The sequence below is a fragment of the Cervus elaphus genome, chromosome 30 (assembly GCF_910594005.1).
Source record: "Cervus elaphus chromosome 30, mCerEla1.1, whole genome shotgun sequence".
In the NCBI taxonomy this organism is placed as follows: domain Eukaryota; kingdom Metazoa; phylum Chordata; class Mammalia; order Artiodactyla; family Cervidae; genus Cervus; species Cervus elaphus.
The window spans coordinates 3914733-3937723 of NC_057844.1; positions in this window are offsets into that span (position 1 = coordinate 3914733).

Consider the following 22991-nt stretch of genomic DNA (forward strand, 5'->3'; position numbering starts at 1 on the left):
AAACCCAGGTTTGAGCAATTAGCAGAAGGGTTGGAGGTGAAAGGATACACAGAGCAGGCTGTTTGCCGAGGCTGTGAGGCAGTAAAGGTTATAAACGAGCAGAAGCTCTAATAATGCCAGAGTCATAAAGCAGAAAATGGGCATCGGAGAGAAATTCCTCAGAAACATCAGGAGAGAGAAGTTAAGTCATGTTAATTACAAAATACCAGAACACAAACTGTCTCCATGAGGCCGTGCTGTAAACCTCTTCCTGATTCCCTGAAATGCTCAGTGTCCTCATTCCCTGCCTTTCGTGTTAACTGAAGTGACCTGAATTCTTTGCTCAGGACTAAAAGTAAGGGGCATGCAAATAGCTTTGGAAGCTTCCAGGTAAATCCTGGAAATTAACTAAAGAACCCTTATCTTCTGGTGGAGGACTCTTGGAATCACAGGACTGACCAGAGTTTGAATCATGCACTTAAGGATAGTCATTGCATTCCAGAGGAAAATCCTAATTAGCACCTCTTTGTGTGGTGGGGCTGAGGGCCCCTGGGGGTTGGCGTGGCTGTGACAACAGCAGCCACAGGAACCCCGAGACTTCAGAGTAACTGATGCCTGAGGGCCTGGGGGAAGGGTCCTGTCCTGGACACAAACTGCTGGTGCTCATTCGTGTCTGACTCTTTGTGACCCCAGGCTCTTCTGTCCACAGGATTTCCAGGCAAGAATACTGGAGTGGGTTGATATTTCCTTCTCCAGAAGACATACCCACGTTGACACTATGAGGCCTGGTTTTCTAGAAAGGAGCCCATCTTGTGGCCTCTCTTGGCTATCTGAGTGTAGAAGAAAGACTTCACAAGGTCTCTTGGAGACCTTGACGCTACAGATCTCCTGCGATTCACGTGGGCTGCCCACCGGGAACTCGTTCTCTCAGGGAAGATCTGGCCTAAAACGATCAGGGTCAAGAGGAAGGAGTGAAACTCCAGTGGCCTCCCCCAGCCTTGTTTCTGAGGTGGTGGGGGGTGGACAGAGCGCTGAGGTGAGAGCCGAGAGCCCTTCACCGCACTTCTTGGGTCTCAGCCTCACCAGGGGAAACTGGGTGACGGGTTAGATGAAAACTGAGACCCCAGCTCGAAAAGCCGAGGTCTGGGATTTGACGCTGACATCTCCACAGGTTCTGGAGCCCTGTTCGCTCTCCCTGGCATAAGCTGGGGAATGGGAAGGAATATTTTTCTGTTAAAGCTTTGCAAACGTGGGCTTTAATTGCCATTCGATAACATCCAAGGTTGCAGATACGTACGTAAATACTGTCACAGTCAGCTCAGACTCTCTAATATTCTGACCTGATCACATTTGAAAGATGCATGAGTATGAGTGTTGTAGCCACGCTTTCCGGGAAACAAACTCACTCAGAAGGACAATGCAGAGAGTGGAGTGCAGTTTATTACACTTGCGGGCCCAAGGCAGAGTCTCCTCTTAGCCAAGGACCCCAACCAGTTTTTGTGAAAACCTTACATACCCTAAGTGTATGTGCTTAAACCTACCTCCCCAAATTCCCTGAAACTAGTCTGAATAAAGGAAAAGAAAGATAGAATCAAAGTTAACCGGTGATTCATATGCCTTAAGCCTAGGTAGTTAATAGTGAACAATTATCAATATGCCTGTGGTCATACCACAATAATAATAGAATTTATGATTCTATTCAGTTGCACAGATAATTAGGGTATTCTTTTAGGCGACTGAGAGTCTAAGTACCAGCCCTGGGCTCTTCCATCTGGGGGGTCTGGTTTTCCAGTTGATATGTCATTTCCATAGATACTGGGCATATAGCTCAAAGTCCACAGTCCGGCCCAAGATGGAGTCCTGCTTTCAAGATGGAGCCTGTTCTGTCTGTTTCCTCCTAATGAGAAAGAGTACAATTCTCTTTAACAGGCAGTGTAAGCAACTGTTCATCAGGCAGTCTGGAAAGATCAGGGAATTGACTTTTCTCTTGAACCTTAAGCAAAGGCTGATCAGAGCTGGTCTACAACTGCCCCTCAGGTGGGATATCATTAAGGCACATGTTCTGCCCAGCATCGCAGAGTTTCCCTAGTGGGATTTGGCTCCAGATGCCCTCGGTTGAACCACTGCTTAAACTGGCCCTCTGAGCCAAGATCCCATCTCTTGCCTGCCCAGTATATCTCTATGTGTGGTGTGAGGGCAGGGTAGTTAGTTTCAGGAAGAGAATGCACATGCGCAGAGGTCTGGGGCACAGAGAGCAATGGTGAGCTGGGAAAATGGCAAGTAGGGTCATTGTACCAAGAATTTAAAGTGGGAAACAGTGAGAGATGAGATCAGATGTGGAAGCAATGGCCAGTTATGCCTAAGAGGCCAGACTGAGGGCTTGGACTTTAATACATGGTAATGGGGAGTCACTGAGACTTGTTAAGAGGGAAATGACACAATCAGCTTTCCTTTTTGGAAAATTACTCTGGCTACAACATGGATAAACCAGAGGATGCAGAAAACTGGAGGCCGAAAAACCAGTCCTGAGTTAGCTGGAGATGTTTAAATGAGAGACCCTGGGGGTTTACATGAGGTGGTAGCCATGGGTTTGGAGAAAAGTAGGCTGTTATGCAAACTCTCCTTGGCACCCCCAAGCAGAAACAGGCGGCCTTTCTCTACTCTCTACGAATACTAAACGTCTTTATGAATACTATACATCTCTCTGTGGTTGCCTTTATCATCACTTCAGTCGCTCAGTCGTGTCTGACTTTTTGTGACCCCATGAATCGCAGCACGCCAGGCCTCCCTGTCCATCACCAGCTCCTGAAGTTTACTCAAACTCAAGTTCATCGAGTCAGTGATGCCATCCAGCCATCTCATCCTCAGTCGTCCCCTTCTCCTCCTGCCCCCAATCCCTCCCAGCATCAGGGTCTTTTCCAATGAGTCAACTCTTCTCATCAGGTGGCCAAAGTATTGGAATTTCAGCTTCAGCATCAGTCCTTCCATTGAACACCCAGGACTTACCTCCTTTAGGATAGACTGGTTGGATCTCCTTGCAGTCCAAGGGACTCTCAAGAGTCTTCTCCAACACCACAGTTCAAAAGCATCAATTTTTAAGCTCTCAACTTTCTTCACAGTCCAACTCTCACATCCATACATGACCACTGGAAAAACCATAGCCTTGACTAGATGGACCTTTGTTGGCAAAGTAATGGCTCTGCTTTTTAATATGCCATCTAGGTTGGTCATAACCTTCCTTCCAAGGAGTAAGCGTCTTTCAATTTCATGGCTGCAATCATCATCTATAGTGATTTTGGAGCCCCAAGAAATAAAGTCTGACACTGTTTCCACTGTTTCCCCATCTATTTGCCATGAAGCGATGGGACCAGATGCCATGATCTTAGTTTTCTGAATGTTGAGCTTTAAGCCAACTTTTTCACTCTCTTCTTTCACTTTCATCAACAGGCTTTTTAGTTCCTCTTCACTTTCTGCCATAAGGGTGGTGTCGTCTGCATATCTGAGGTTACTGATATTTCTCCCAGCAATCTTGATTCCAGCTTGTGCTCCTTCCAGCCCAGCGTTTCTCATGATGTACTCTGCATATAAGTTAAATAAGCAGGGTGACAATATACAGCCTTGACGTACTCCTTTTCCTATTTGGAACCAGTCTGTTGTTTCACGTCCAGTTCTAACTGTTGCTTCGTGACCTGCATACAGGTTTCTCAAGAGGCAGGTCAGGTGGTCTGGTATTCTCATCTCTTAAGAATTTCCCACAGTTTCTTGTGATCCACACACTCAAAGGCTTTGGCATAGTCAATAAAGCAGAAATAGATGTTTTTCTGGAACTCTCTTGCTTTTTCAATGACCCAGCAGATGCTGGCAATTTGATCTCTGGTTCCTCTGCCTTTTCTAAATCCAGCTTGAACATCTGGAAGTTCACAGTATATGTATTGCTGAAGCCTGGCTTGGAGAATTTTGAGCATTACTCTACTAGTGTGTGAGATGAGTGCAATTGTGCAGTAGTTTGAGCATTCTTTGGGGTTGCCTTTCTTTGGGATTGGAATGAAAACTGACCTTTTCCAGTCCTGTGGTCACTGCTGAGTTTTCCAAATATGCTGGCCTATTGAGTGAAGCACTTTCACAGCATCATCTTTCAGGAGTTGAAATAGCTCATCTGGAATTCCATCACCTCCACTAGCTTTGTTTGTAGTGATGCTTTCTAAGGCCCACTTTACTTCACATTCCAGGATGTCTGGCTCTAGGTGAGTGATCACACCATAGTGATTATCTGGGTTGTGAAGATCTTTTTTGTACAGTTCTTCTGTGTATTCTTGCCACCTCTTCTCAATATCTTCTGCTTCTATTAGATCCGTACCATTTCTGTCCTTTATCGAACCCATCTTTGCATGAAATATTCCCTTGGTATCTCTAATTTTCTTGAAGACATCTCTAGTCTTTCCCATTCTGTTGTTTTCCTCTAATTTCTTTGCATTGATCAGTGAGGAAGCCTTTCTTATCTCTCCTTGCTATTCTTTGGAACTCTGCATTCAAATGGGAATATCTTTCCATTTCTCCTTTGCTTTTCACTTCTCTTCTTTTCGCAGCTATTTGGAAGGCCTCCTTAGACAACCATTTTGCCTTTTTGCATTTCTTTTCCACGGGGATGACCTTGATCCCTGTCTCCTGTACAATGTCACGAACCTCCATTCATAGTTCATCAGGCACTGTGTCTATCAGATCTAGTCCCTTAAATCTATTTCTCACTTCCACTCTATAGTCATAATGGATTTGCTTTAGGTCATACATGAATGGTCTAGTGGTTTTCCCCATTTTCTTCAATTTAAGTCTGAAATTGGCAATAAGGAGTTCATGGTCTGAGCCACAGTCAGCTCCCAGTCTTCTTTCTGCTGACTGTATAGAGCTTCTCCACCTTTGGCTGCAAAGAATATGATTAATCTGATTTCGGTGTTGACCATCTGGTGATGTCCATATGTAGAGACTTCTCTTGTGTTGTTGGAAGAGGGTGTTTGCTATGACCAGTGCGTTCTCTTGGCAAAACTCTATTAGCCTTTGCCCTGCTTCATTCCATACTCCAAGGCCAAATTTGCCTGTTACAGATTATAATTGTTTGCATGAATGTCTATTTCTCTACTGGACAGTAACTTCCTTGAGGTGAATACATGCTTATTTTCGTTTTCATCTTGTGTCCAGTCTGCCAGCTCTCTCCTTGGTTCATGGTAATTTCCTAGATGTTTGTTGAGGGAGAAATGTTTTCCCCTTATACATTCCACCCATTCTTCTAGTTCTGCTACTTGGCAACAGTAAGGATTATATTTAAATCTGTGTTGTTGCAGGAAGGGAACATTTTCCAGGGCCTGAGAATGGGCTCTTGTCTAACACTCAGAAATGAATTGTACAAGGAGACACACAAGCTGACAATGCAAAGAGATTTATTGGGAAGGGGCGCCCAGGCAGAGAGCAGGAGGGTAAGAGAAACAGGAAGGACTGCTCTGCTGCGTGGCTCAGAGTCTCAGGTTTTTGGTGATGGGATTCATTTCTGCGTTGTCTTTGGCCAATCATTCAGGGTCCTTCCTGGTGGCCCGTCCATTGGTCAGGCAAGATGGATGCCAGCAAGAAGGATTCTGGGAGGTAGTAGAGCACATGGCCTCTCCTTTTGACCTTTCCCAAACTCTTGAGGTTGGTGGTGACTTATTAGTTCTGTGTTCCTTACCAGGACCTACTGTTATAAAATAACTCACACAAATTGTTACTATGGTGCCTGGCCAGGGTGGGTGATTTCAGTTAATGCTACCCCTATCTGTTTTGTATTTAAAGTCTCTTCAGAGCTCCCCTTTCCTCTTCCAGTTTCAACAATCTAATCCTTTCAGTGGTTCTGTGGTGTCTGACTTAGTTTTGAATCGTTCACCATCCTAGTTCACCTAAGTATGCAAAACTCCTAGGACTGGGCATCGCACTTCCGGAAACTTGGAAGAGAAAAGCCAAGCTCCAAAAGGTAAGTGAGACTGGAGACCACCCAGCATTGTCTCGTGGACCACTGTCCACATGCAGCCTGCATGATTCTTTTCTCCAAGGGCCAACCTAGAGACTAAAGCAAAAAGAAACCCCCCCAGGGAAGTGAACAACTTGCCCATGTATTGCACAATACTGTCCTTTATGTAAAGACTGGGAGGGCAGGCAGACTGAGGAGGAAAGTTTAGGTGGGCAAGGGTGGGTCTGCCCCCTAGCAAAGAGGACATGGACAAACAGCCCCCCAAAAGGAGAACCCAAGGGCGTCTGTGGTGCAGTTCATCCCTTTGGAGGCCAAAGGACAGAGTATCAACTTCAATCCCACTCACAAGTTACCAGCCATCTCTTTCCTGTAAAACTGGAGTTTTTAACATTCTTTGTCATTTTCCTTTAGATACACTTGTATAAGCACATACTTTCTAGCAGGAGAAGGAGAAAGACAGCAATATTGAAGAAGAAAAGTTCCATTGTTCTGTTGCTTCTAAAGTAAATGATGGAAAATTATAAGCTAATTTACATATGGGAGATTAGCAGAGTATCCCTTTATTCCTATTAATATATTTTCCCTTCCTAATTATAAAGATTTCAATCTTTTTAAAACAACTTTATACAAAACATTTGTGTGGATATAAGAACTGCATGTTAAATGCTAATTCTGGATGAGTTATTTGCATAACCTTACAAAGGAGCTAAATTGCTTGTATTTAATAATAAATAGAGAGTTTAAAAAGATTGCGGATATCTTGAGAAAATGTGAAACAGAGAAAAAATTTGCTTCTATTTTAAGATATGGACTTTTTTCTCCCCACTTTGAATTTAAAACTGCTCACCGTCCTCTAGGGAAAACTTGTCCTAACTTTTCGATAAGCTTGATATTTCAAGGCTCCAGCAGCATAACAATTCAAATACATTGAAGGTGAAGAGCTAATATGTTTTAAAATGAACATGGATCATTTCCAAAAGATAATAAACTGCATCTAAAATAGTTCTACATTTGGAAAATGGAAATTTTTGAAGATTCTAGGTATGATAGCAATATGGAGAGAATTATAGAAGTTATCCAGAGAATTCAGGGAGAATCAAAATTCATAAAGGAAGATGGAAGACTCTTCTTTAAATAATGTGATTTGACAGTGTTATGACTCAGCAGTTGTTATTTCTGCAGGTGCGCAGGGAAAACATGCTAGCAGCTAAAACACATGCAGTAACTAAGATGCTAAATACATCTTAGCTTTGATTTGATGTTCACACTTTGTGAAGTCAGGAACCAGTCTCTTAATCATCATTCCATGCAGCAGACTCTTCATCTTTCTCTTCCCCCTCCTCCCATCAATTCCTTGCTCTCTTGATTTTTCCTTCTGTCTCTTAGCCAATTCTTCTTCAGACTCTTTTGTAGACCCTTCTTTCTCTCTTTGATGTCTATTGTTGACCTCTAATTTGGTCCTCAGCCCTCCTTCATTTCCACTTATCCCCCTCTTTCTCAGTGATCTCTTCAGTCTCCATGGCTTCAAATTCTTTCTCTATGACTCAAATACCAAGTTTATATTCCCAAACCTATCTTCTGAGTCCTGGTTAGCAGCTGTTTCTCAGCCCCCTCCGCTCAGATGTCTCTCAGCATCTCACATGCAACAAGTCAGCCCAAAACTATACTCTCAGTGTGGCTCACCATTCATGTCTCCCCAGACTGCTCCACTTCAGCAGTCAGCACCATGTCCACCCATTCCAACTGCTTGATATCAACATACTTTCCCTGTCATGTCATTGGAAAAGCATGTCAAATCTTTTCACTGGTCTTCTTTTACACCATTGTCCACTTAGTCTAAGCCACCATCCCACGTGTTGACTTCCCTGCCTGCTACTGACACACATGTCTCCTCTAACCAGTTTTTCCTGCAATAACAAGAAAGTAATCTTTGTATGTCATTAATTATTACCAGCTGCCTTTCCTTAGAATTGATTTGTAATTTTCTTAGAATTCCTTAGCTAAGCAGATTTTATAGCTAACTGCAAAATGGCTACTCTGGGTTGTCACAAATCTGACCTGGTCTATGAACATGTCACTTTTATAGTAAAACCCTGTCAGTGACTTTCTATTACATAAAATATAAACTTCTGACAAGGGTGTTATATACTGATTATTTGTGTTCCCCCATAAAATTCATATATTGAAATCCTAAACCTAATGTGATGATATTAGGAGGTTTAGGTCATGAGGGTGATGCCCTCACAAGTGGGGTTAGTGCCCTTCTAAAAGAGACCCAAGAGAGCTTCCTCACCCCCTTCTGCCACGTGAAGAGACCCAAGAGAGCTTCCTCACCCCCTTCTACCAACTGAAGACATGGCAAGAAGACCACCATCTGTGATCCAAAAGGCTGACCCTCACCAGACACTAAATATTCTGGTACCTTGATCTTGATCTTCCCAGCCTCCAGATCCATGAGAAATAAATGTTCATTGTTTAAGGCACCCGGTCCACAGTATTCTGTTACAACAGCTCAAATGGACTAAGACAAGTGGTCTACAAAGACCCCAGGTGATCTGTCAAATTACCCCTTGCTTATCTTACAAAATTTATCTCTTGCCCCCTCCACCTTCCTCACTTTCCTTCAGCCACACTGGCCTTTCAGCCCTTCAACGGTTCTGTGCTTTTTCCAGTATCAGAGACTTTGTATGTGTTGTCCCTTTATTGAGAATACCCTGTCTGTGCTTTTATGAAACTGACTCTTTCAGTTCTCAGTTTAAATGGCACTATCTCAGAGAGATCTTCCCTGCCCAGCAGTTCTGAGTGAGCCCTCCTCTACAGTGTACCATGTATCACTTTAACCTGTTTGTTTCCTTCAAAACAATGACCATAATTTTTATGTCTTTTTTTTTTTTTTTTTTTTTTTGCTCGTCTAGTGACAGCCTCTTCCACTAGATTGTTAATACCCTAGGGACAGGGATTATATGTGTTTTATTACCTAAAGAGCTTAGTACAGTGCCTGTCACATCCTAGGCCTTCAATAAATATTTGTAGAATGAAGGAAGAGTAAATGAATGAGCTGAGGGCAATACAGGAGGAGGTTTTCTACAAAGTTTTTCATGAGTGAAAGAAACTAGTCAACTGCTTATTATCTAAAAACTAAGTGGTGCATGGCTGTAGTTTGCTACCTGAAAACTTGGTACAACTTCATACATAATTTCTTTCAAGAAGAAATTGTGATCTACAGCAATCTTTTCAAGTCTGGAGAATATTAAAAGTTTTAGAACGTAGCCTTTTGAAACATCTAGTGCCTATTGTATTGAGATTTTTAAAATTTTCAAATGATTGAAGCTAAATTGCATTCTCTTTATTTACTCACAAAATACACTCATGGCCTGAAGAAATAGAGTCAAGTCCAACAAATGACAGGGACAGCACACAGAGACTGGAGTGGGCTGTCTGTATAAGTCTCCAATTTTCCTGGTAGGAGGCAGAGAAACACCACAGCAAGGGGACTCTGGAGTAGAATTACTCACCACTGTGGGTTGAGACCAAATGCCTTTGAGAGTATATGATTCTAGGACTCTCAACATATTTAATGAGCTGATATGGCTCCTTGGACTTCTATACTATTTTCTCTGTTCCAGTATAAATTTTCCTTGAGTTTTAAATATTGCTTCTGTAGTTATCTAGAATAATTAGTTATGCAAGGATATTATAAAACCCTTGGCAATTCGTCCCAAAAAAATGTTTTGCAACCTACCAGGGAATAGCCTCTGCCCTGCTGATTCCTTTGAGTGACATTTCAAAGCTGATTACTTAGTCCTATTCAGACAGATATCCCACTGCAATCAACATCCTTCTTGTGTTTGCCTCAATAGGGATTTCGCCTTAATAAGAAATATAGAATTGGTTTCTTGGTGATAATTATGATAATAATTTTCAAAGGGCAAGTCTTCCCCTTAATAAAAAATTCTTCTGTAAGAGCAAGCATCCTTGAATCTTATCTATGCTAATTTTCAAGTGAACATTTTTAAAAATCAATTTTGATACTGGAGACTTATGCAAGGATAAGTAGAACTCAGAAATGATAGATTCCATTTTTATGCGGATGTAGATGTTTACCTAATACCAACAGTAGGGGGAAAATAAGCAAATTTGTTGATTAAGGTCTTCTTTAATCTTCCAATGCCAAAGATAACCTCAGATTCATATAAAATAAAGCATCCCACCATTGTCCTAAATTAATTAATTAAAACCAATAAAGGCTGCCTTATCAGAGTATTGTCATCATTGGAGTTTAATACAAAGCAGGCAGTGTTTGGATGGCTTGAGACTATTTAGCACCTATTTCCATCCATTTGGAGAAGGAAATGGCAACCCACTCCAGTATTCTTGCCTGGAAAATCCCATGGATGGAGAAGCCTGATAGGCTACAGTCCACGGGGTCGCAAAGAGTCGGACACGACTGAGTGACTTCACTTTCTATTTCCATCCATTATCCACAATTCACCTCCAATAACATATTTTTAAGTAAAAGGAGAGCATTTGCCAGGGTTTAATTCCTCAGCTCCCCTTAAACTCACACTGCTGCTTCTGAGCTGCTCATATTTGGGGATTCTGGACCTACCAGTAGAGACGACAGTATAGCAGGGTAGCTGACTATGCAAAGATTCTGAAGGAACACAAACTAAAACATGTGACTGGGAGGCAGTGAGTACAGGGTGCGGGGTTCTCATAACACCATCTCTACAGCATCACAGCTCAAGGCAGGTGCCTACATTTCACTGCTACAGTGGTGAGAGCAACGAACACAGAGTTAAGTGGACAGGAATCTAATTCAGTCATGCCACTGTTAGTTGTGGATCCTTATCCAAGACTTCCATTTCCTCATTTTAAAATTGAATGTATAAGATTTCTGTTCCTGGAAACATAAAGTAAACATCATTTCCCTGTTTGTCATATAAAATAAAACTTTAAAACACCAAACATATATATATATATATATATATATATATATATATATAAGAAGCCACTGAAAGGGGAGAGAAGAAGGCAGACAAACAAGAGACTTTGGGACATGAAAAAAAACATGGTGGTGAGTTCTCTTAGCTTTCTTTTAACCTCATATATCCAGACTTGGAGCTGAAGAAGCCAATGATATGGGAATGCCAATGGGAGCAAGGGGGGAAAAAAACCTACAATAAAACCTGCTCTTTCTAGCCAAGAAATAAAAAATGGGCAGCCCATTAGGACAGAAACTTTGGGAAAATAAAAGCCAAGCATCAGAGAAAAGACCACGGCCCTACCCCACTCATGCTGGCAAAGGCTGAGTGGAGTGAGGAGCTTGGACTTACACTCAGACACACTACAGCAGAGTGCCCTCCTAAGGTGATGTCTGAGAAGACCACGTGGTGGGACGGAGCACTCACCCCCGTGACCAGCAATGAGCCCCTTGCTTACCCCGTGTTACTGGAGGCCACGTGACAGTCTGTAGTCCCACCCCCATCCAGCGCTAAGGAGACCTCCGTCCCACCCCCATCCAGCGCCAAGGAGACCTCCCTCCCCTTCCCTGTTGGAGTAGTGTCAGAGGAAGTCTAAGGAAGAGTTGGTACTTTCACCATCAACCAGCAGTGACAAGGCCATCTCTACTGTGACGTCAGTGGAGACCACAGCTATGCTGAAAGTTATACTCATCCAGCCTTAATGAAGATGCCTCCCACCAGATGTCAACAGAGGCTGGACGGCCACAGAGGCGACCTTTACTTGGCAGTAACAAGGAAGTGCCCTCCTCTTTCCCCAGAAGAACAAGTGTCAGAGAAAGACAGTTAAAATAAATGGCGATCCACAGTCTTAAAATGAAATGCAGAAATAATCAGGTTGGCATTGAAAATTGCTCATCATACCAAGAACAAGGAAGATCTCAAAATGAATTCCAAAAGACTATTGATAGATGTGAACACTGAAATGGTAGAGATGTTAGAATTATCTGACAAAAAATTTTAAGTAGCCATTAAGTCTGCTTCACTGAGGGACTTCCCTGGTGGTCCCATGGTTTGCAATCTGCCTTGCAACTCAGAGAACACCAGTTTGATCCCTGGTTTAGAGGATCCCATGTACCTTGGGGCACTGAGCCCGTGCGCTGCTGCTACTAAAGGCCATGTGCCCTGTAGCCTGTGATCCTCAACAAGAGAAGCCTCGGTGAGAAGCCCTGTGTACCCCACTCTCTGCGACTAGAAAAAGTCTGTGTGGAGCAGCAAAGACCCAGTACAGCCAAAAATAAATAAATAAATAAGAAGAAAAGAAATTGCTTAAAAAAAAAAAATTGCTTCAATGAACAAACTCATGAAACTTCTGAAAAATAGAAAACCTCAGCAAAGAATTCGAATCTATAAAAAAGAGCCAAATGGAAACTTTTGGAACTGCAAAATGCAATCAATCACTGAAATAAAGTAGACACAACAGCAGAATGGAAGTGACAAGAGTAAAGAATTAACGAACTGGAAGATAGAACAATAAAAATTACTCAATTTGAGCAAAAAGAGAGGAAGTACACTAAAAAATAAAATGATGAGAGCCTCAGAAATGTGGCATACTATAACAAAAGATCTAACATTTGAGTCATTGAAGTCCTGGAGGAGAGGAGAAAACAACGACATTGAAAAAGTACACAAAGAAATAATGATTGAAAACTGCCTAAATTTGGCAAGAGACATAAAACCACAGATTGAAGGAACTGGGTGTAGCCCAAGCAAGGAAAAACTCAATGAAATCTGTGACAAGACACATCATCATTAAACTTCTGAAAGCAAAAGACAAAGACAAAATCCTAAAAGCAGCCAGGTAAAATGACATACTAGCAGTGAGGGAAAAATTATTCAATGACAGTGGAATGCACATCAGAAATCATGTAAGTCAGAGGGAAATGGAAATCAAAAAATACATTGAACCAAATGAAAATAAAAACACAACATAAAAATTTGGCATTACACGCTAAAGCAATGCTAAGAGGAAATTTATAACACTAAATTATACTAAACACTAAATCAAGGAAGAACATTCTCAAATCAGTCATTTAACATTCCACCTCACAAATCTGGAATAAAGAGAACAAAGTAAATCTGAGGCAAGGAGAAGGAAGGAAATAATAAAGAACAGAAATTGGTGAAATTCAAAACAGAAAACAATACAGAAAATCAATGGAGCAAAGAGCTGATTCTTTAGAAAATCAATAACATTGATGAAACTTTAGTATGACTGACAAAGAAAGAGAGAGAGAAGACAAATCATCAATATCAGGAATGAAACAGAAGCTATCACTAAAATCCCTACAGGCATCAAAAGATAATAACTGAATCTCCTTCAACAAATGAATGGATAAAGAAGATGTGGCATATACATACTATGGACCACTATTCAGTGATTGAAAAGAATGGAATGCTGTCATTTGCAACAACAAGGAGGGTATTATGCTTAGTGAAATAAGTCAGACAAAGATAAATACTGTGTGATATCACTTCTGGAGAGTGATAAAGCTGACCTGAAACTCAACATTCAGAAAACTAAGATCATGGTATCTGGCCCCATCGCTTCATGGCAAATAGATGGGGAAACAGTGGAAACAGTGGCAGACATTATTTTTCTGGGCTCCAAAATCACTGCAGATGGTGACTGCAGCCATGAAATTAAAAGACACTTTCTCCTTGGAAGAAAAGTATGACCAATCTAGAGAGCATATTAAAACACAGAGAGATTACTTCACCAACAAAGGCCTGTCTAGTCAAAGCTGTGGTTTTTCCAGTAGTCATGTATGGATATGAGAGTTGGACTATAAAGAAAGCTGAGAGCCGAAGAATTGATGCTTTTGAACTGTGGTGTTGGAGAAGACTCTTGAGAGTCCCTTGGACAACAAGGAGAGCCAACCAGTCCATCCTAAAGGAAATCAGTCCTGGGTGTTCATTGTAAGGACTGATGCTGAAGCTGAAATTCCAATACCTTGGCCACCTGATGAGAACTGATTCATTAGAAAAGAACCTGATGTTGGGAGGGATTGAAGCAGGAGGAGAAGGGGACGACAGACGATGAGATGTTTGGATGGCGTCACCGACTCGATGGACAGGAGTTTGAGCTCCGGAAGTTGATGATGGACAGGGAGGCCTGGTGTGCTGCAGTCCTTGGGGTCACAGAGAGTCACACACGACTGAGCAACTGAAATGAACGGAGGAGACTAAGAGGTGCAAGCTGCTATGTAAAAAATAAACAAGCTCTAGGGGTAAATTATGCAGCACTAGGAATATAGCTAACACTTTATAATAGCTATAAATATTTTTAAAAGCCTTCCCTTGTATTTATTATTACTTTAATTATATATATATTTAAATAACTATTTAAAATATGAATCATTATAGTTTACACCTGAAGCATATAATATTATAAACCAACTATACCTCAATCAATTAAAAAAAGTAAAAACAAAAACAAATAAACATTTATTCCAAAAAACAGTTCACTACAGTACTATACAATACACATTTGGTTGAATATTGTGATGTGGAATCATAGATATGAAAGGTCAACTACAGGTTATATGTGAATTTTTGACTATGTGAAGAGCTGGTGTCCCTAATCCACATGTTGTTCATGGATCAAATGTACTCAAAACAACGCTATACAAATAAATTTGACAACTTAGAAGAAATGGACCAAATCCTCAAAAATACAACTTAATACAAGTCACCCAATGTGAAATAGATAATGTGAGTAGCCCTAAAGCTATTAAGGATATTGGATCCATAGTTTTTTAAACTACTGAAAATAATTATGTGATCTTGGATGATTCTACTGGAGAATTCTACCAAATGCTTAAAAAAGAAGTATCACCAATTCTATACACAAGCTCTTCAAGAAAATAGAATAGCAAAGGACAGTTCCCAGTTCATTTTATAAACTAGTGTTACTCTGATACCAAAGCCAGACAAAAACAGTACAAAATAAGAAAACTGTACACCCAATAAGCCTCATGAATATGGATGCAGTCCTAAACAAAATATTGGCAAATAGAATTCAGCAGTATATTTTTAAAAAGAATTATATACCATGAACAAATGAGATTCATTGATGAATATGAGAGAATTCCTATATTTGAAAATCATTCAATGTAATCAATTTGACATAATCCACTATATTTAAAAAAGAAGAAATAACATGATCAAATCAATCAGTGCAGAGCATTCAACAAAACTCATGAAAAATAGGAATAGATGGCAATATAACATAATTTGACAAAGATCATCTACAAAAAGCCCTACAACTAACATTATACTTAACGGTACACTGCAAGTACACCTGCTTTCACCAATGTTATTCAACACAGGGCTGAAATTTCTAACCAGTGCAATAAGGCAAGAAAAGGGAATAACACCATGTAGGTCAGAAAAGAAGAAATATAACTGTCCCTATGACAGAAGACATGATTGCCTATGCAGAAACTTTCAAATTCTATCAAAAACATCTCCTAATACTGATAGGCAAATGCACACAAGGTGACAGGACACAAGATCTACATCTGAAACTTGATTGCATTTTTATATATTATTACTAACAATGAACATGAGAATACTGAAAAACATAATACTTGTACAGGAGCTTAAAAAAATCCTTACATGTCAATCTAACAAGACCTGTATAGGAGCTGTATGTTAAAACTATACAATGATGATATAAGACATTAAGGATTTAAATAAGTGGAAGTTCATGGACTAGAAGAACCAACATAGTAAAGACATCAATTTTCCCTAAATTGATATACAGACTTGGCACAATTCCTATGAAAATTATACCAAAATTTTTTTGTGGAAATATATATGTGTTTATTACCATGGTAGAGGGTACACTGGATCTCTCTGCATTTTTTTATAACTGCATGTGAATTTACAATTATCTCAAAAGTTTGATGTAAAAAAAGAAGGTAGCAGGGTAGTCTCTCATATAACTTCTCAGATAAGTTATATGAGAGATTCTGAGAGTTTCTCATTATCATTTTAGTTGAACAACTGTAAATACATAGAAGTGTAAACATAAGGCACAAAGGTTAATTTAAGCTAATACATTTTTAGCATTTATGACTGAAGTAGAAATAGGTCACTAACTTGAAAATTAATAGACTATATTCAGACAGGTGAATCTTGCATATTTACCTCAGGTTGAAAATAGCAGCTATAGAGTCAACTAGTGAAATCCTATCTGGAATAACGCAAAAATCTCATGTACATTTCTTATAATCCTGCAAAAAGCTTGCAGACAAAAATTCTATCACAGGTGTGTGGCCTGGGGCCAGACTTGGAGAGAGTGTAACGACAATTTCCTGTTCTCCACAAAATAACATTCTAAAGAAACACAAGGTTATATAAACACTGTGATAATCTGGCAAAAGCAAAAAGAAACTACACATATCAAAGCAATACCAAATAGAAAAGATAACCTATTCTCACAGCATGTTACTGTTCAGTCGCTCAGTTGTATCCAACTCTGTGTGACCCCACCGACTGCAGCACGCCAGGCCTCCCCATCCCTCACCGTCTCCCGGAGCTTGCTCTTCCCCAGTGTCTCTTCCCCTGAGTGTAGCCCACCCACTCTTTCTGACCCAGCTCTTCTCTTTCAGGAGCCCAGTTTCACTGGAGGGACGGAGAAACTAGAAGAGTGCACTGTCTAGTGCCGAACTGAGCTCAAGAATTGTCACCCAGGTCAAGATTAGTAAATAAAAAGTCAGGCAGACAATCTAACTAGCTTCAGTCCTGGGGCCCACAGTGAGAGACCAAGTCCAGATGTGAGGCAGCGGGTAAGAAACCAGGGGGAGCAGAAATTCCATCCCTAACCGAAGAAGCCTGGAGACACTGTCCACACCACTGGGGCAAAACCGGAGGTGTTCATTCAGGGTGCCTGTGTTTTCACTGCAGGTGAGAGAGCTTCTAAAGTTTTGGGTCAGTTCAGACACATCTACTCAGCAGCTTTTTAGGAATCTCTATGTGCTGGGCTTTGTGCTAGCATTGAGGAAGCAAAGGCTATTTAAGTGCTTCTGTGGTTCAGTTGAAGGGAGGGATAAGGCAGCCCTGACCAGCACCTGTGAAAAGATGGAGGGAAGCACAGGTGGGGTGGGCGCCCCCAGGGAGGCACTTCTGTGATCTGAGGGTTTGCGGCAGTGGAGGGGTGGAGAGGGGGCAGGCCAGAGAAAAGGTTGCCGAGGTCACACCATCAGACTGGATCTTGAAAGGAAAAAGGTGAGACAGGAGGATTGGGAAAGAAATTGCAGACACAGGAAAGGAGAAGGAATCTGTGTGAGCTGCTGAGGCTTGAAAACCTATGATGCCTCAAAAATTCTATTTCTGGAGCAATTGATGATGAAGTTGGGGACTCTGGGGACACTGAACAGAGACCCCAAGGAGAGTGAGTCACAGAACTAAAAGCAAGGGCATTAAACCGCACAAAGGAAGGTGGCTCTCCATGCAGAACTCCAGCCTCCAGGCTCTTCCACCAAAGGCAGAGGTTCACTCAGACTTCAACCTACATGTCATTCTCTGGAGGATCTTGCTGAAATGCACTCTGACACAGTAGGTTTGAGGATGGGCCTGAGATGCTGCATATCTAACAGACTCCCCATGCGATGCTGACTCTGCGGGTCCATAAACCACTCTATGAACATTAAAAGCTTAGAATGCTCTAGTCTCCAGAGTGGACATGGACTGTAGCAAGGGAAGGAAATGTTAGGGCTTATATCTGTGTGAGCACGCTAAATCGCTTTAAGTCATGTCCAACTCTTGTAACCTCATGGACTGTAGCCTGCCAGGCTCCCCTGTCCCTGGTATTCTCCAGGCAAGAATACTGGAGAGAATCTTTATCAAAAATGTAGGAAATTAAATGTTGTGCAGTAGTATGCAGATCAAATCCCGCACCTTCACTCATTCTGTCTCCTGGACAGTTGGCGTGTGTCATATATAAGGTATCCTGTAGGAGGGGTGGACATTCTGTAACTTGGAGGAACTAAGTGGCACCTTTCTCCTAAGTCAAATTTCAACTTATAGCCACATACTGCAATTATAACATATTATTCAGTGGGTTTCTGGATTATATTATCTAATATTAACAACTTCAATTACATTAGGAATATAAATACAAAGTGAACAATCAAATGGCAGTGATAATGTTTCTGCTACTCTTGGAATGAGGTCTTGGTGGCTACATAGTGACATCAAAACAATGATTCCAAGGTCTATTTCCAAGTTGGTTAAAAAATAAATCTAAATTATGAATAAGACTATTTGCAGTGTTTTTTTACATCTACAAATATTAACAATTAACAATTAACCCCACTATGACTGTATATTGTTCCTTGGTATATTCATGAAACCTTGGGATATTCATGGAACAGGACTTTTCAAAACAAAGCATTTCCATGGAGAAAGACTGTAATATTTTTCAGCCACACTTAAAGACATGTAATTATCAATCTGGGACAAAATTTTACTAAATTTGATGTTACATTTTTAGAAACCACTTTTGCATCTTCTTACATAATAGCAGAGACAAAGTCACACACTGGGGAGTGACTTGATCTTTCTGATATATCCCACCACCAAAAATGAACATGATAAACATATGCTACCCAACACACAGAATACCAACAGTGACTCAAGGAAGGACTCCCCATCTTCTAGGTCCCCAGGTCAATACCACTCAGCTAAAGTGGAGAATAGTACATGGGAGATTCTTTATTCTTATTGGAAGATACTGGTTTTACAGAGTTGTGGTGGTCTGTGTCGTACATCAGGGCCAATCAGTCATAATCATATATATATATATATACCCTCTTCCTCTCAAGCCTCCTTTCCCCCTTCCACTCCTCCAGGTCAGTGCCAGGCTGGGCTCCCTAGGTTATATAGCAGCTTCCTGCTACACAAGAGATTTTGACGGGCCTGGAAAATGGTTTACATCACTTTTTCTCAGTTTCCATTGACCTGAACTCAAAACTTGACTGTAACTAACTGCAAGAGAGACTGGGAAATATGTCTACCAAAATTTTAAAGAGCTGGGTTTGAAGCCAGTATCTCTGTTGAGTATGTAAAGCTGAGAAGTGAGCCAAAGAAGTATTGGTATCATATTTGATGGTTAAAATGTGTGCATGTTGGCTTTTAAAAAATTATTTCAAAAAATTTTTAAAAAAGCATAAAATAAATGTGCATCCAGTCAAACATTTAGAACTAGCAGCCAATCTGTTTTGAGTATATGATTTTCTTTTATGAAGTTTTGTTTTATTTTGTTTTTGAAGATATACCAATATTTAACCCTATTTGAAAAATATAGCTAAAGAAACAAACAGGGAGAAATGCTTAAGATCAGCTAATATTTTATTCAAAGTACATATAATAACTTTTTACTAGAATTCTTACAAAACTAATGATCACATTAATAGATATTAGGGTATATTATGAAGACTAAGCATTAAAATATATGAATCTAGATGGGTTTACTTTCTTTTAAAATTAGTCTATAAACTAGTATATAAAATATCCATTTCTGAATGCTTAATTGATATCTAAAAATATTCTCTAGAATTTAGGGAATTAATCTAATTAATTTTGCTAGGCTGACAACAAAATCACAGAAAACAACTCAAGAAATGCCGACCATATAACAGATGACTGTTCTTATTATCTCTGGAAATAATAATTCCCAGAGAAGATAAAATGTTCATCATACTGTTGTAAAATGAATGAAAGCTGCAAATTAAAATTCCAAATCCTGATAACATAACTGTACAAGAGGGGAAAGTGAAATTTACAAGGAACAATTAGAAAAATTATAAATACTTAGGATTTCAAAATTATTTTATAATGTATTTGATTGCTGAGCTATTAAGATTTTTCTCTCATAAAATTATAATAAATTCTAAGCAGTCTGAAAATCCTATCAGCAGGAAGCATGTGTCTTTTTTAATACAATGTGGCTTTAAAATGAACAATTCCCAATTATTAACCTTAAACCATCTCAACAGACAGAAATAGAGATAAATGCTTTGTTTTTCTAGAGCCTCACACCAGGCATTTTCATCCTCTCCTCCTTGCTTCATAGGAAGCAATTAAATCTTTGCATAGAAGATTTACAAGTCTTTGGAAAAGCAAAATCATTAGAACAAAACAATGTGGCCATTTGAAAAGAGTATCAGGGTAGGTAATAACAATTGAACTTTGAGTTATTAAAGCAATAAATTTTTTAATCAATTTGGGAAGTATGATGAGTATCTGAAATCTTTACTTAGTATTAAATGATTTTTCTCTCCTAAGAATCATTCTCAGGCTGACCTCTTAAGGTTTCTTCAAGACTTAACTCAATTATTTTTTTTCCTCAGACTTTCTAAAGAAATAAAGTACTTTTGAAAATGAGTATGGTACACAGTAGTAGCTGTCAGAGGGCGAGGGATATGAGCGGAGGGCAAAATGGGTAAAGGAGGCCGACTGTACAGTGATGGATGAAAGCTAGACTTTTGATGGTGAGCCTGCTTGCTGCAGTGTATTCAGAAGTCAAATATAGTGTGGGACACGTGAAACTCATAATGTTATAAACTGATGTTACCTCAGCATAGTCATTATGGTATTTGTTTTATTTTGTATAATTCTTTTTTAACTTTTTGGTTGTGCCTTACGGCATGCAGGGATTTTAATTCCCAGACCAGGGATTGAACTCATGCCCCCTGCAGTGGAAGCAAGGAGTCGTAACCTCCAGATCACCGGTGAAAGTGGCTCAGTCGTGTCCGACTCTTTGCAACCCCATCAGCTGTAGCCTGCCAGGCTCCTCCATCCATAGAGTTCTCCAGGCAAGAATACTGGAGAGGGTAACATTCTGTTCTCCAGGGGATCTTCTCAACCCAGGGATCAAACCTAGGTCTCCTGCTTTGCAGGCAGACTCTTTACCATCTGAGCCACCAGGGAAGCCCAGAATCTTAATAGAAGTTAGATATCATATAAGTCTTAGGATATTTATAAAAAATACTTCTCTTTTTTAATATGATGCAAAGTTTAAGGTTGCTAGAAGCAAGAGCACCATTGTTATTGCTCTAAGTAGAGTTAAAGTTTATACAGAATGATGTTTGGCAGATCATAGTTTATGACATCATGGTAGGATGGTCCCCAAAGCTAAGGAATGAAGCAAGGTGCTTCAAAGGCCTGGGTTTAAAGTAAGCATACTTGAGATTGCAAATAGGAGCTGAGAAACCAAGGTTGGAATTTGTTTCAAGCCTCCCAGGGAAGCTCTTCAGCTGAATGCTGATGAATGAGCCCCCGAGGTGCTCACACCAGCAGATTTGCTGGATATGGTCCCAGTTGGGATAGGCAGCACAATACCATGTACTCATGACCTATCAAAATCAAAGGACAGGCTGGTACAGACAACCAAAGACACAGCTCAGAAGCACACAGCTATGAGCCAAGACCAATTCAAAAATGCTCCAAAATACTTCCAACAGGATAGAAGCATTTATTTCATGGTTCCTTTTAAGAAACAAATAAAAATCCTCAAAATACTGCCTCTATCCTTGGCCTGAGTGAATGGTCTAATCTGTTTTAACCCCCTGAAACTCATATGTTGCAATCTCAACTTCCAAAGATGATAGTACTAGGAGGTAGGGCCTTTGGGAGGTGCTTAAGTCATGAGGTGGAGCCCTCATAAATGGGATTAAGACTCTTGTAAAAGACACACCACGCAGTCCCCAGCTCCCTTCCACCATGTTCCAACGCAACAAGAGGCCCTGGCCACAACAAGGAAGAGGGTCTTCACCAGAACGCAACCCAGCAGGTGCCTCCAGAGCCGTAAGGTATCAATTTCTGCTGTTTACAAGCCACCCAGTCTGCGGAGCTTTGTTACAGCAGCTTGAACAGGTCAAGGTGACCCTACGCCTCTTACTTGGATTATTCATACAGCCCCTTATCTCCTTCAGCCTCTTCCGTGACTTCTCAGATTTGAGCATGCGCTCTTGACAAGCTGATCTTCCTAAAAATATATTTTCAAGGTTTCTTTATCTTTTCACAACTTCTGTAGCTCAGTGAGGTTGACCCACGTGGAAGACTGTTCACAAAAACGGCCCCTCCCTGCGGCGCACACTCTGACCAGTGATTTTTCAGCTCCTCGCATTAGGAGGAGGAGGAGGATGTAATCCCCCACCATCTTAGTCTGGCATTGTGGTCTGTGTTGACCAACAGAATGTGGCAGAAATGACAGTGTGCCAGGTGTAAGCCTGGGCCTCAAGAGGCCTTGGCACGCCTCTGCTCTTCTCCCTGTGGCCCTGATGGGTGGCCCCGATCAGCCAGCCAGCGTATGAGACCAGCTGCAGCCTTCAGTCAACGGCCAGCCAGCCTAAGCTGTGAGTTTCTCTAGATTAGTCAGTCCTTAGTTGCCCTCTTAGCTGACCACAGCACAACTGACAAAAAGCTCAGCTGAGGTCCACTCAACCTGGTCCCGATCAGTAGAACAACAGACAACAGCAAATCGCTTTAGGTTGTGAGGTGATTTGTTACATAAGGAACAACTAACGAGTGTAGCCCCCACACATCCATGCTTATTCCCACCTCTTTGATTACATCCTCCAATCGTCCTTCCTAGAATGTCTCTTTCTCTCTCCTCCATCTTCAGCTGTCCAAACACTTCTAAGACCCAAGTCAAGTGCTATCTTGCAAAGCCTTCTCTACTTCAACCTATACGCGTATCTCTCTTTAGTAAAAAAAATTTTTCATTTTTCTCTGTAATATTTCATGTATCCCATATTTGATTATACAAACCCTGAGTTAACCTCAGTCCCTGACACAGAGCTAGCTCACCTTGAATGCTTAATAAAATTCACTACCTGAAAGCAAACCAATTTGATAGTCTTTTCACCCATCCAACCTGTGACCTGGTTTAGGCATCAGTACAACTCCCTCAACTGACCATGTCTTGGAACCGATTAACAGGTGCAAAACTTTCGCTGTGGAAGCTCTTTATAAAGAGAATTGATGAC